The following is a 14,766-nucleotide window of genomic DNA, read 5'->3' on the forward strand; positions in this document are numbered from 1 at the left end:
AAAACTTGGAAGGCAGAGATTTTTCATTTGTTTTGTGCACTACTGTAGTCCCAGTGCTGAGAAAAGTTCTTGGGCACTTACTACATGTTTGTTACTTGAATGATTATTTGATGAAACTATTCTCATTTATTAGAAAAATAAGTAAAAAACCCATTTGAAAGGAGTTACCCTGGAATGTGTCTTTCAATTTCTTCCTTAGTTGAGTTCCATTCATGGAGAGATCCATCTCTACATGTCCTTACTCGACTCCCTTGAAAAGAAATTGGTCCTGATGCATCCAGGGAGATCTTCCTTTAGGATGTTCCATTCCACAGGTAAAACACAAGCATGCCTCACTGAGGAGATCATTCTGGTTTCATTATACAAGACTGTTGCAACAATGGTTTTTGTATTAGATCAAGGTGTTTCCTCAGATTTCCTTGGTATGGCAAAGGTTACTTTTTTCCAGAGACTTTCAAAGAGGTTATATTTTGTTATATTGATCCATTTTCCACTAGAAGCATCTCATCAAAGGGCTAAGAAATATATCTTGACTGTGTATATCAATACCACGTGGATTTGGGGTTCGTATTTATATTTTTGGTCTGCAGCGACATTTCACCAGGGGCATGAGAACAGAGTGAAATTCATTCTATGCTTTATGAGTGTAGGGGCCCAGAACACTGGAAACAATACTCATGCCCCAGGGAACTCCAGGGGCTCAGGAATGGCAGGCGTCCATGATGCCTCCCAGTTTCCTGGCTAGTTAATGAAATGACCAATACAAGGTTGTAGGGAAAGATGTTATGAGCTTAGTTTTAGATATGTTTAATTTGTTGCACCCAAGGAACCTTCAGGAGGTAAAGCACCCAGAGCTCAGAAATGACAAATCCTGGAGTTCTTACCAAACAGGGATATCTGAAGCTTTGGGTGTGGGTTAGAGCACTTTGTCAAAGAGACAGCATGAAGAATGAGAAAACAGGAAGGTCGAGGATAGACGGTCTGGAAACAGGGGGCTGGCCGCAGAAGAGGAGCCAGCCAAGAAAGAGAAAAGGACAGAGCGGTGTCACATGGGCATCATGGAAACGGGGAGCACGATGGGCATCATGAAATGATACGAGAGACTGAGCAGATGAGGACTGGAAATGGCCTTTTAGAAAAATCACTAGAAGGAAATAGATAAAAATATCAAGAGGTCCATTACTGACTGGTGGGATTTCAAGTGGCTTATTTTCTTCTTTCAACTTTTCTGTGTTTTGTGCCTTCTGTACAATACGTATTGACTACATTTATATTAAAAAATAAAATACTCTGATAAAGTTTAAAATATTTTATGAGAACAAAGAGCAAGTAATTATTAATCCACAAGTATTTGAGTCCCTATGTGCCGGGCAACATGCTAAGGATAAAATAACAAGCCAGAGGAAGGCTCTGTTGTTTTACAAAGAGGAATGGCAGCTGGTTTGACAAGGGAGAGGTGTACAGCTTGCTGGGCACAGTAGCAGGAGATGAGGCTGGAAAAGTAGTTTGTCGCCAGATTACAATGGACTTTATATGTCTCGTCAAATAATAGGGACTTTATTCTGAAGACTGCAGAGAGGTTTTTGAAGAGTGGAATTAGGATTGGAATTTTGCTTGACCTGAAGTTAATTTTCTACTTAATTTGGACAGTAGTGTGGCTGCGAGCTTGGGGGAGTCTGAGTTAGGAGAAGACAGAGCACAGTGACGAGGCCACTGCAATAACCGAATGAAGGCAATGGAGTGGGGATGCAGAAGGGGCCAGGTCCAGAGGGATCCGGGATTGGCATCAACAGGCCAATAGGATACTACTGATTGGAAGTATGGAAAGAAGACATAAAGGCCTATTGGGTTTTTAACTTGGGTCCATGGGTGGGTAAAGAGTGACAACGATCCTACAGAGTTTGTATATAGTGACTCTAATTGCTTATAGTGGTCACTGCTATAGGAAATAAGAAAGTGAGTGGCTGTGACAGTATTGTATGAGAGGGGGTGAGAAATAATGTGTGTATGTGAGATCTATTTCTCAGACCACAGCCACGAAACAGAATACTAAACCTTCACCCCTTTTTCAGGACACGTGTATATTTGGATATTTTTCTTTTTCCAGTCCCTAGAATTCAGCACTCCTGTGGCAGAGAGGGGTGTTAAAGTTGTTAGAAAAGTTTTTACATCTATCTAGCTATGGCCTCCCAGGAAGGGACTTTTCCTGTTGAGTAGAGAAGTTTGGGAGGAGGCTGATCAAACTGCGTGTAGGGGAAGAAACAGATATAATTAAAGGGGAATCTATACTTTTAAAGCAAGGGACCAAAAAGCAGCAGGTCCCAAGTGAATTGTATTAGGTTGAGCTTGAAGGTGACAGGTGCCATACCTCTTGCATTCTCATTTAGTCCATTTCACAGAATTGAAAACTGAGGCCTTGGGTGAAGCAACTTGACCAAGAAGGCCCAGCTTGGAAGTTAAGGAGACCAAATTGGAACCTGGCTGCAAGTCCTATAGGACAAAGCCTCTCTCCTGGGCCAGCCACGACCAAGACGTCTGTAAGTCAAATGAGCCCATATCCTTGCCCGCCTGGTCCTGCAGCAAGGTAACTTTGGTGCACTGGAGCGTGCTGTTGTTGATTTACTAGAGCAAGGCCTTCCTTATCTCGAAGCTAGCCCCCGAACAGAGCGCCAGGTGGTGGCAGAGATGGCAGCAGCCGTCACATGGTTACATCCTGAGCCACTGATAAGGGTTCAAATGAGGTTAAGGGTGCAAGTCCCGTGGCCCAGTTCTTGCATAACTATCTAAGTAACGCTGTCTTGTCAGTTAATTACTCCTTATGCTTCTTTGAGGTGGGCAGTGTTACAAAGTGACTTTTTATTCACTTTGAAGACAGCGGTTCTAAACATCTGCCCTACCAAAGAGAATGGCGGGAGGCCGTCTGCTTCCCCGGACGCCCGCTCTCTCCCTCCCTCCCAACCTCCAGGTAACCCTTAGGATGGAGAGTCAGGTACCCCCTTTCCTCCCCGACAGCCATTAGCTTCTGGCCTGAACGCAAGCTTGCTCCGGGTCAACCCCCAGAACCCCCCGGCCCCCCAAGTGCTCGCGCGGCGAGGGTGGGCGCCCCGGTGTGCGAGAAACAGACTCACGAGCAGCCGCTTGTTGCTCCCGCTGCCGCGACGTGGGGAAGTGAAAATGAAATTGACTTTTCCGAGAAATGATGAAAGCGGCGCTGCCTGCCAATGAACAGCGGCGGCGAACTTCCGCACCTCCCGGCCCGGCCGCTCGCGCCCTCCCTCCGCCTCCGACTCCCGGTTGCACAAGCCTGAAACAAACACTGGGGAGGAAGGGCGGAGGGAGGAGGGCGGAGGGGGAGCGAGGGAGGGAGGGAGGCAGGAGGAGGGCGGGGGGTGGGGGGATTTCCAGCCTCGGCTCTTCGCAGTTTCCTCTCCTTGTTTTGCTTTCGATCTGGACTGTTCTCAGGCAAGCCGGGGAGTAACTTTTAGTTTTGCTCCTGCGATTATTCATCTGACGGGCTTTCATTTCCATTTCATACACCCTAGCAACATTTAAACCTTGCGGAATTGTATTGGTAGCGTGAAAAAGCACACTGAGAGGTAACATTTTTCAAATAATAGTTGTGACTGTGCGTTGTGTTTTTCTCGAGGGCATGTTTATGAGGACCGGAGGGGATCTGTGTGCGTGCGTGTCCTGATGGTTTGACACGATGTTTTGCAGACGGAAAATGCTGAGGTTCATAAATATTAATACCGATTTTTGGAGGAACAGTCGGCGCCGTTATGGATCATCTGATTTTAGGGGAAGCAGGTTCTGCTGCTGTTTCTGCTGCTACTGGGGCTGCTGAGGCTGCAAGGAGGAGGAGGAGGTAGAGAGGGAGGAGGAGGAGGAGGAGGAGGAGGTCGGTGGAGGTTTAATTTCACTTTTGGATTTGCAGATGAGGAGAGGTGGCTCCATGGACACAGACCTGCTCTGTGTGGTTCTGCGCCCCAGGTGTCGTGTGTGGGGGTGCGCGTCCGCTGGAGCCGGGCCTCCTTTTAAAACAAAATTGTCGTGGACATGTATGTGCGTGTGTGTTTACAGATGCCGTCGCCACCGGATCCGAAGGAGGGGAGCGGGTCCTTCTCGGTGCCCGGCGGCGGCGCCTCTCTCCAGGCAGCCTCCAGCGTAAATAAGCAGGATCCCGCTGTCCGCCGGGCTGTCTGCGCCCGCGCCCCGGCCGGGCGAGGCGCCTCCCGCCGCGGCGACAGCAAACTTGATGGGGCGCCCCGCGGCGGTCCCAGAGCTCGCCCGCCCCTGGGGTCGGCAAGGGTCGCGGGCGTCGGGTGTCAGCGGCGGGAGCCGGCGGGCGGGCTCCGAGCTGGGCTGGGCGCAGGGCCTGGCCGGCGCGCCCGGCTTCCTGGGGGCTGGGCCGCCGCCGCCGCCGCCGCCGCTCCGGAGGGACGCCGCGTCCTCCTTCCCGCCGGCCAGCGCCCGGCCTGGCCCTAGGGGCTTTGTCACTGCACTTGTCCCGGCGCGCGGGGGGCTCGGGCGGCGCGCCCCGGGAGGGCGGCGCGCCGAGGGGTCATCTGCCCCGGCCGCGGCCTAGCGCCGGGCGCCTCCGGGTCCCCGCGGGCGCCCCCGGGCCGGCCTGGCGCGCTGGGCCTGACCCGCCTCGGCTGCGGAGCGGGCGAGGTGGGGGCGGGGAGCCTCCGGGGACCGAGCGGCGCCCCGCTGGCAGGCGTGGGCGCGTGTCCCCTGGGGTCTGGGGGCGCGGGCTGCCGCAGGGTGGGGACTTGAGCGCCTGCCCCGCGCCCTGCGACCCCGTTCTGGGCGCCGAGTGGCATTTGCCCGCCGGCCGAACATGGTTGGTGCAAAGCCGCGGCCGCCACTTCCTCTCCGCCCTGCCGGCCGGGCTCGCCCCCGGAGCGCTGCCCGCCGCGGCCAGTCGTGGCGCCCGCCCGCCTGCGGCCACTTTCGGCGCTCCGGCCTGGGGGCCGGCCCCCGCGGGGGCTCGGGCGCCTCTCCAAGTTCGGAGGGCTCCAGGATGCCCCATCCTCCTCCCCAGGACGCACCGGCGTCTCTCTGAGGCCCCAGGTGTGGGTGCGTTTGCTGCGCTCACCCCCTTGGCGCGTTAGAGGGCAAGAAGGGAAGGAGGGTGGCAGCCCCAGCCGGGCGCAAGGACAGTGTTCCGGGCACCAGGGCGCCGCCCGGGTCAGTCGGTGTAGGTAGGACCCTTGGTCATCAGCTGTAAATGTGACCCCTGGGACTGGCTAATTGTCACACATTGGCACCGGGGCCTTCACTCGTCTTTAACCCCATAGTATAGTCTTTGGGACTTGGGGACACTTTACCCGCTCCCTCCCTCTTCAGCCTCCTCCCTCCAGTGTGAGCAGTGGGTAGTGCTCCTCGATCTTGGTTACCGAATAAGAAAATGCAGAGTCTTTCTAAAGGAGGAAAAGTGCTGGCATTTGCCTCCTGCCTCTGGCGTCCCTGTTGCTGTGACTCGGTCTGCTTTTGATGAATGGCTAGGGAGGGTGGAGGATAGTTACATTTCCTGTTGTGGATTGTCAGGAATCACCAAGGTTGCTGTCGAGCCTGCAGTCTTTTATTAGTTTTCAGATTGCCTGCAAATAACATTGGGACTTAGCAGCCTGCACTTTTCGGTGCCTGAGGACAGGTGCAGACAGGGGCCTGGTGACAGAGTATGAAAGGTGGGTGTCCTGATGTTAGACAGATGCGCGCTCCCTTACCACGACCCGGATGGTGATCCCTGGTTAACTTCATCACGCACGCAGATCGAAGAGTCTCTCGTTTTCTCAAACCGCTCCTCTCTCCCCAATCATTCTTTTTTTGGAGGAGGAAAGGGTGAAAATAGAAACCTAAAAACTCCTAGAAAAACTTGTCTTTTTAAAAGGAACTTCCGCAGATGGAATATTTGGGACTTAACCTGGTATTTTTAAGGGGTAATCTTGGAACATCTATTGATTGATGTGGCAAAGTCCGGAATTTCACTGTAATTAGTGAATGATTATAATTTATAACTCAGCCTGTTATGTAAGAAGTTAGATTTTGGCCTCTAGATCCAAGAGTTCTTGTCTGTTATGATTTGTAGCTGCTTCTTAATATTAAACATTTACATATTTCATTCTCAATGAGTTGTCTTTTTTTCTGTTGACCTTCAAAAGTTAGAGATAATTCCGTGTATTTCAGACTTACCTGTAAAAATGACATCATAATCAAAAGTAAGGGTTTCTAGTTAAATTGGAAGCAAGTTATGGCAAATGATTGTCCTAAAGTACTGACAGCTCTCTCAACGATGGCCCCACTTTTCTCTGCCTCTGCTTTCTGAAGTTCTTTATTAGGTACAAATTCAATATACTAAGGGTAGTTCAAGATGTTTTAATTTAGTGAAAAATTTGAAACTTGGAGTGTTTTACATTTGATGTACATCGATTTTCCCATGTTTCCAAGAACAGTGTACTTTTATTTTTAGTCTCATTGAGTATAAGCTCTTGTTTTTAGAACATTTTTACACAGTTTCCTTTTGATAGAGAACAGACCAGTGAACTCTAAATGGGGTATCTGGGACATGGTTCCGGTGTGTGCTTTATACCAAAACGGGCTTGAGGCCAAGAAGGGGCTTTATTTATTCATCTCATAAATATGCCTAGAACATTCATTATGCCCCAGACACAGTGCTAGGCTCTGAGGGTTCAGCTGGAAACAGGAAGACAATTTCTCTACCCTCTGGGGAGATGGTGCCTTGGGGTTGGTGAGCTGACAGTCCACAACTGAAAGATAAATAGAGTAATTCCCTGGTGGGGTTAGTTCTATGGAAGGTGATAATGATACTTAACTGTGTATCCGTTAGGGTTGCTTTTAGGAACAAATGAGATACTGTTTATGAAAGACGGTGCATAAGTTACAGCAGTCTACAAATATGTGAGGCCTTAACTTTCAGGATTCTATGGGATTATTATTAATTTAAAAAAGCCAGGGAGGCATGACTGTGGATTAAACACTGACTTTCTCGCATAGAATTTTCAGCAAGAAGGGATTTTACTCCTTCTAAGAGTATATAGATAATGCTAAGGAATTAAACACAGAATAACTATTTTATGTAAAGCATCAAAGTATTTAACAATGAAATATTATATTGTCAGTGAATTTTTTTTTGCTGTCAGAAGAAAAGTTAGATGGTATCCATGGATACCAAATGATATGAAAATAACAGTGATTGGACTGGTATCTTTTCCTTCTTTGTATCAGAAAAAAATCTTCCTGAGCTCGATGTGCTTTAGTCTGGCTTTCTTCATCATTGCGGCAGACTCTCTAATTCATTATGTGTTATTGCAAGTAGGCCCTTAACTGATTTTGCTATCTTCTTGTACCATCTTTAAAAGGATTCAGTTAACTTGCATTTACTGAATGCTTCTTGTGTGCTGAACACTTTATATGTGAAAATAGTAAGTGACAACATATGTGAAAATAAATATAATAATATATACTTACAATATATAACACAAAAAACATAAAGTAGTATATAAAATAATATAAATTGCTGTGAAATATCAGTTATTGTTAATCATAAAGTCAGTTCTTCTTTTCGTCTGTATGGGACACTGTGTTCCTTCCCATCCTGGGGTAACAAGTCAGGGCTCTCTGCCCTGTTTGCTCATTTGTGCCCTCCTTTTGGCCTGAGTGTGATCAATGTTTGGTGTGTAATGTCTGCCCAGGGCTGAGGAGTGGTGCTCGTGATGTGGGTGGCTGGTGGGAACAGGAGTGAGGAGGTTTGATAAAATCTTGCTGTTTCAACAAAGAATGATAAACTATCTATAGGGTCCAGAGTTAACCTGAAGCTGCTATTTTATATAAGATACCACGGGAAATATACAGGCAGTAAATCAAGACTACAGGCCCTGATGCTGAGCTGTACCCTGCCCCCAGGACCCTGCCCCCAGGACCTTGCCCAGGCCTCCCTGGGGGGCAGGGATGCAGGCAGCAGGCCCATGGTTGCCAGCTTTTTACCTTCAAAGATCCCTTTAAAATGATTTTCCCCCTCACCCGATTTCTCCTGGGGATCCAGGAACCCCAGGGTATGAATCATTGTAGTAACCCAAGCAATTATTTTGTTAAACACAAACATTGTGCCCTTATTTCATTTATTTATTAAATATTTCTTGACCACCAGCTGTGTACATGGTTCTGTGTAGTGGAAATGAACTCAGGAGTCCAGAGGCCTGGAGTTGACGGTCAGTCTTCTGTTAACTCTTGCATCACTTCCTCTTTCTGGACTTTAGTTTTTACATCTGTAAAATGGGGCTGCGATGTTCTGTCATCTTTGGGGGATGGGACCTAGGTGTGCATCAAAATTGCCTGGGGTTTGGGGGGCTTTTGGAAACCACACAGGGACCTTCAGATTTGAGAGCCCCTTCCCCTTCTTGCCCCTCTCATCCTAAGATTCCCCCACCCCCTTGGTAAGCCTCTGATATTCACCAGGATGTCCTGGGTCCCTGTCTCTCAGGTGTGTGGGCCAGAGCAAAGGTGGAGAGCCACTGAATGGAGGATCTCCTCCTAGGGCCAAATCTTTTTATTTTTTATTGGCTCAGAGGCCACACTATGCAGGAAACAAGCGGATGGAACCTGTTCTCCACACTGTAGATGATGCTTGGAATACGGAATCTGGTCACTCTTCTTGGCTCTGCCCATGTTGACCTGGCTTGTCATACAAAAATGGTATTAGTGTTATGGTTGTGATACTTTGAATTTTTCATTCTGAAGAGACAAGAAGGACTTTGTCTTATGGTATGTCTCTCTGTCTGGGAAGGCCATAAAGAGTTATGGGTTTGTTTTCTGTTTGTTTCTGTTTGGGCTTATATGCCCTTTTCTCAGTTTAGCGTTCAGCTTCAATAAGCGGGAAAGTACTAGAGTCAAGCAAAAAATGTGCATGCCTTGTAGTCTCCATATTTTTATTTTTATTTTTTTGATGAGGAAGATTGGCCCTGAACTAACATCTGTTGCCAATCTTCCTCTTTTTGCTTGAGAAAGATTGTTGCTGAGCTAACATCTGTGCCAGGCTTCCTCTATTTTGTATATGGGATGCTGCCACAGCATGGCTTGATGAGCTGTGTGTTGGTCTGTCCCCGGGATCTGACCAGTGAACCCTGGGCCACTGAAGCAGAGCACGTGAACTTAACCGCTATGCCAGCAAGCTGGCCCCTGTAGTCTCCATTTTTATGAGAAACAGAAGGCTGTCTGGTGCTTTCTGATGATGGATTTTAAGCATTTTTATCTCAAGGGCAAAACCAATTTAGTTCTACAAACTATCTTAATTTAAGATTTTCGGTGATAAAAATCCTATCCAGTTTTCATCAAATGTATACCTTTGAGAGTTAACTATTTGCTGTATAATTTTCAGGCATATTTAGCAATCTGTTGCTAACTGTGTAACAGCATTTGGTACTTACACACCTAATGTGATCAAAGGGAAGGTGACCTTCCAATTTATTTGTTCTTAGTGAGCTTGTCAATGTCAGGTTTTTGTAGGAGCTAAAGAAATTTTATAGACAGGCTACACCAGCATAGCTCCATAAGCTTAGAATTCTACGGACTTTCCCATTTCATGAGGTTGACATTTTGAATGAGAAGGAACCGCATACAAATTGCTTTATTTCAAGTCATATCTAATGTGTTATCTTGGAAGGGAGCTTTTTTTGTTCCCCTGACCCTAGAATTATTGAAGATGATGAGAAAAGTGACCGTGGTGAGAAGACAGTGTCCTAACACCTGGATAGGGTGTTAGTGGGTGTGTGGAGGGATGGAATAGGAGTGGGAGGGCGGTGGAAGGTGACCTTTGGGGGATGAGAAGCTGAAAAAAGAGAATAAGGTGGAGAGTAGAATAGTGCCTCCTGACTTCTCCAGTGGGAGAGAGAAAAGAGGGAGTCACGCAGGTACATTTCTGTCTTGCCACAAAAGTCACTGAAGGCGTTTCAGAGGTGATGGAAAGAAGTTAGTGGTTAATTGAGAGTGACTCCAGGACAAGTTGAAATGCTGGAAGGACCCTCCCTTTCCGACCTTGGAGTTAGGCCTTTTTAGGCTGGGGAAGAATAAAGTCTGATGAGGAAACCGCCCTGCCTCACTGACTTTAGACAGGTGAACACGAGCTTGTGGGTGTCTATCACTGGGGCATGGTTGAAGCCTCCTTAGGGTGAGAAGTGTTGCAGCTGGAGAGGATGTAGGAATTGATACCCCCACCTGAGGCCTCAGACTCAATCCAAAATTGCCTTTGGAGGCAACGATGAGGCCCAAGAGGACGATACATGTTGATAAAATTTATCAGAAATACTGTTGGAGCTATCTTAGCCCTCCTTCCTTCCCCATGCTGGTCTTCCTTGCTGCTGTTTTATTTTTGTGAGGTTGTAGGAGGGAAAACAGAATGGGCCGCCACTGTGTTTCCCTAAGGAATAGGTACCACAAGTTAAGATTGAACTGTGAATGCCATCACAGGCTCACTGATTTTGAAACTAAGCACTCCATATTGGAGTTGGGATTTACACTGAAATAAACTTTCTGGAATTCGATTCAGTGTTATATACTTAAGGTCTTAAAAATGTCAAACTCTCTGTTCCACTAATTCTGCTTCTAGGAACCTACTTAATGTGAAATAACCAGAGATGGGGCAAAGATTTATGTACTGGGATGTTTATTGACTTAGCTTTTTTTGTAGTGAAAACTTGGAAAAAACCTAAATACCCAACAATAGGAGTACGTTTAAATGAATTATGGCACATCCAGACACTGAGTATAGACAGCTTATAAAATTCAGGTTTTGGCTTTTAATGATGGGAAAATGTTTGTGATATATGTTGAGTAGAGAAAAAGAGGATGTCAATTGTGACCCTAATTTTATTTTGAAAATGTGTGTGTGTTTGTATGTACACCATTTCAGAAACAAACCTGAAAGAAAACATTTGGATGGTGGCATTGTGGGTGTTAGGCTTTTTTTTTTTTTTACCTCCTTGAAACACTTGTATTTCCCAAATTTAATGCAACAGCACAATTTTAAAACCAGAAAAAATATTCTCAAGACAGCTCTAAAGTGTCCCCCGTGACCTCACCTCTGGTGTATAAGATTAGGACAAGTAAACTGGATGTTGCTGGGTGAATGTTGTGCGTGGACTTGGCCATTCTTGACTTCTTTCTGCCTTGGTGTGTGGAGCCAGGCTCCAGAATCAGGGCTTTCCTAGCCAGTTCTTAGAGATGCCATTGTCCCCATTCAGCTCTTACCACTTGAAGGCACTTAGATTGATGGCTCTTTTGTGAGGCTGGGACATGCTGTTTTGTCAAGAACTGTGGACAGTCTGAGATGTTACCCCACTTCACAGATACGTCTTTGATGCATGTGAACACTGTAGAAACACAAGACGCTGAGGTAGGAGAAAAGTTCTTTATCGGTCTTTACAGCCAGATTGATGTTTGGTGCTGGTCCCCCATACCTAGACTCTCAGGCGATGCTATGAGAACTGATGGACTCTGGGTGTGGGTTACACCCTGTAGGTGACGGTCAGAGCAACCATCCCTTTCCTCTCTCAAAGGAGAGAGAGAGAGAAAAGAAAACACCTTTGCTTCTTTGAGACGGGATGAAAGGACCGCAGGGTTCTCATCCTAAACTTCTGGAAAGTAAGGCTTTTACAACTTAGAGGTGTCCCTATAGGAGGTCTGGGCCTCATCCCTTTCGAAATGTACATGCTTAGAGAGAGAGGACTTCCTGGCACCCTGGGAACTTATCCTAGGGACCTAGTCCAGGCTGTAACCATTTGGCCCTCTCGAGGAGATAAGAGAAATTTAATTGTCCTTTTGGATCAGAGCAATTAATTTAGACAAATGCCTGCAGATCCAGTTCTCGTGGCATGTGAAGAGTAAGGTGTTTCTAGGGGAAGTGAGTGCAAACATTCCCTATCTTTACATCATATACATCCTCTGTCTTTCTATGGTGTGCATTCCTGGGTCTCCGGTGGCTCAGGTGTTCACAAGAGCCCTGGGGAATTCAGAGAAGTTTCATTTTCCCCCTACACCAACCCTTACAAGTCCTCTATTGGAAAATGACTCAGTATGACTCAGTCAAACTGTGACTTCTGACTTTGCACAAGTGAAGAAACCTCCAGATTCCTAGTTGGTATCTGAAAAGAATTTTAGAGTAGTTTTGATCCCTATATAGATACTGGAGGCATTTTTGGATTGTTATGAAACTTGAGTTGAGTATAACCATTGTTTCAGAGGCAGAATGCCAAAGCACAGCCCCTCCCTGCCCCCAATATATTGATTAGGACAACACTGTCCAATACAAATATAGTGTGAGCCACATGTATAATTTTTAATTTTCTAGTAGCCATGTTAGAAAAATTAAAAGAAGTCAGTGAAAGTAATTTTAATATTTTTTACCCCAGTATGTCCAACAGATTATCATTTCAACATGTAACTAATGTAAAAATATTAATGAGATTATTTACATTCTTTCTTAGGGAATCTTCAAAGTCCAATATGTCTTTCACACCTACAGCATATCTTAATTCAGCCTGGTCACATTTCAAGTGCACAATAGCTGCTTGTCACCAGTGGCTGCCATATTAGATGGTGGAGGATTAGGAAATGAAGCAAGGCGTGAAGAGAAATACGGGGAAAGTTGTAGTACGGGGACTAAACCTAAAAGGACCGAAGGAGAGCAGAGTTAGAGTGGTCGTTTTGGTTATAACTGCATGTGTCTCCCTGTGCCTCCTCCCACAAACCTCACCTGATCTCTTCAGCATAAAATAGTCATGCCTCGACTCTTCCCAGCGCCCTAGGAGTGAAGTGGCGGAGTGAGCTCACCCGGGACTCTCTCCCTTCCAAACTACAACCAAAATGGAACAACTGAATTTCAACCAATAACTCTAATAATACAGAGATCATCAGAGACCCACAGCAGCAAAACGACGGAGGGTGGAGAGGCTGGAGCCCTCCTCAGAGGAGCTGGAATGGGGTAAGAGAGAACTTCCCTCCCTCCCCTAGAGACTGGGATCACTGCAGCGGGTGAGGGAAGGAGCGGGGGAGGGGCCGCGCCACCATGGGATCATCCAGGACTTCCACTGCCCGCGCAGTGGAAACCTGCTAACGGGGGAAAGCTTTCCCGTGCAGGCACCCCATCAAGCCAGGGCCCTGGGAAACCAGAGAGCAAGAGCTGATTGGAATCCAGGTCGGCATGTGAGAGAAAGTATCCCTCCTCCCCCGACCCATGCTGCGCACCGCTATCGCGGCTGAAGGTGGAGGGCTCAGAACACATGGCTTTCGACCCCCATCTAGTGGCGACAGGCTTTAACTGCAACCGAATAATACCATCATGCGCAAAAACTGCTCCTCTACCATTTAGCAATTTATAAAAGCTCCAGACCAGAAGGAAAACAAGAAAAACACAGAATTAAGTCCTGAGGACTTGGAAATAGGTAAACTAAGTGAAAATGAGTTCAGAGTAGCTATCATCAAAAAACTCAATGAGGTAAAGGGGAATATAGAGAAACAAGTCAATGAGTTCTGGAGTTACTTCACAAAAGAGATTGAAACTATAAAGAAGAATCAATCAGAAATACTAGAGATGAAAAATACAATGATCAGATAAAATAGAATACGGATTCCCTGGATGCCCGTGTGGACACCATAGAGGAGAAAATTAGCATAATCGAAGATAGACAGGCTGAATGGCTCCAGACAGAGGAAGAAAGAGAACTAAGGATTAAAAAGAATGAGGAAAATCTCAGAAAAATAGCGGATTCAATGAGGAAATCCAATTTAAGAATTATCGGAATACCTGAGGGCGTGGAAAAAGAAAATGGAGCAGAAAGTGTGCTTAACGAAATTATAGAAGAGAACTTCCCAAATCTAGGGATTGAGGGAGAAATGTGTGTGCAGGAAGTTTTCAGATCTCCTAGATTTGTCAATGTAAAAAGACCTACTGCAAGGCATATAGTAGTAAAAATTGCAAAAATGAATGACAAAGAAAGAATACTCAGGGCAGCAAGACAAAAGAAAATAACCTGCAAAGGAACTGCTATCAGACTTTCAGTGGATTTCTCTACAGAAATCTTACAAGCGAGGAGAGAATGGAATGACATATTCAAAACTTTAAAAGATAAAAATCTTCACCCAAGAATACTCTATCCGGCAAAAATATCCTTCAGATATGAGGGAAAAATTAAATCTTTTCCAGACAAGCAAAAGTTAAGGGAATTTGTAACCAAAAGTTCTCTAGTACAAGAAATCCTCAAGAAGGCTCTCATACCTGAATAAAGAAAAAAAGGGAGAAAGGGGTCACGAACCACAGAGTAGGGAGACAAATAGATAGAACAGAATAGGATAGCAAATATTCAACTATAGCATTAGGATAAAGGGAAGGACACCACCAAAGCAAAGACGATCTTATCACTCTAACCACAAACTTATAACACGAGTTGGAATAAGACAGGAAAATAATAATTTAGAAGGGGAGGAGGGAAGGGACTAAATCAGTCTAGGCCAAGTAAGTAAGAGACCACCAGAAAATGGGCTATATTATACACGAGATTCTAAATACAAACTTCAGGGTAGCCACTAAACTAAAAAACAGAACAGAGGCACAAAACATAAATAAGGAAAAATCTAAGAAACCCGGCATAAGGAATTGCAGTAGTCAATGGGTAGGCTAAAACACACAGGACGAGAAACAAAGGTAATGCAGGAAAACAGGATAATGAGCAACAGATTGACAGCATTAAGTCC

At 46.1% G+C, this 14,766-nt stretch overlaps 1 protein-coding gene across 3 annotated transcripts in view; it reads left to right on the forward strand.

Moving 5' to 3' along the window:
• Positions 1-3,410: 3,410 nt before the first annotated feature.
• IRF2 (interferon regulatory factor 2) overlaps positions 3,411-14,766 on the forward strand; it is an 85,141-nt gene continuing 73,785 nt past the window's right edge. The window contains exon 1 of one of the 3 annotated variants that reach the window (XM_046648572.1): positions 3,411-3,596. The gene's annotated coding sequence lies outside the window, so the exon portion shown is untranslated. The remainder of the gene's footprint in view (positions 3,597-14,766) is intronic. The other 2 variants (XM_046648571.1, XM_046648573.1) reach the window with 2 other exon arrangements.

Source organism: Equus quagga, chromosome 22 (assembly GCF_021613505.1).
Source record: "Equus quagga isolate Etosha38 chromosome 22, UCLA_HA_Equagga_1.0, whole genome shotgun sequence".
NCBI lineage: Eukaryota > Metazoa > Chordata > Mammalia > Perissodactyla > Equidae > Equus > Equus quagga.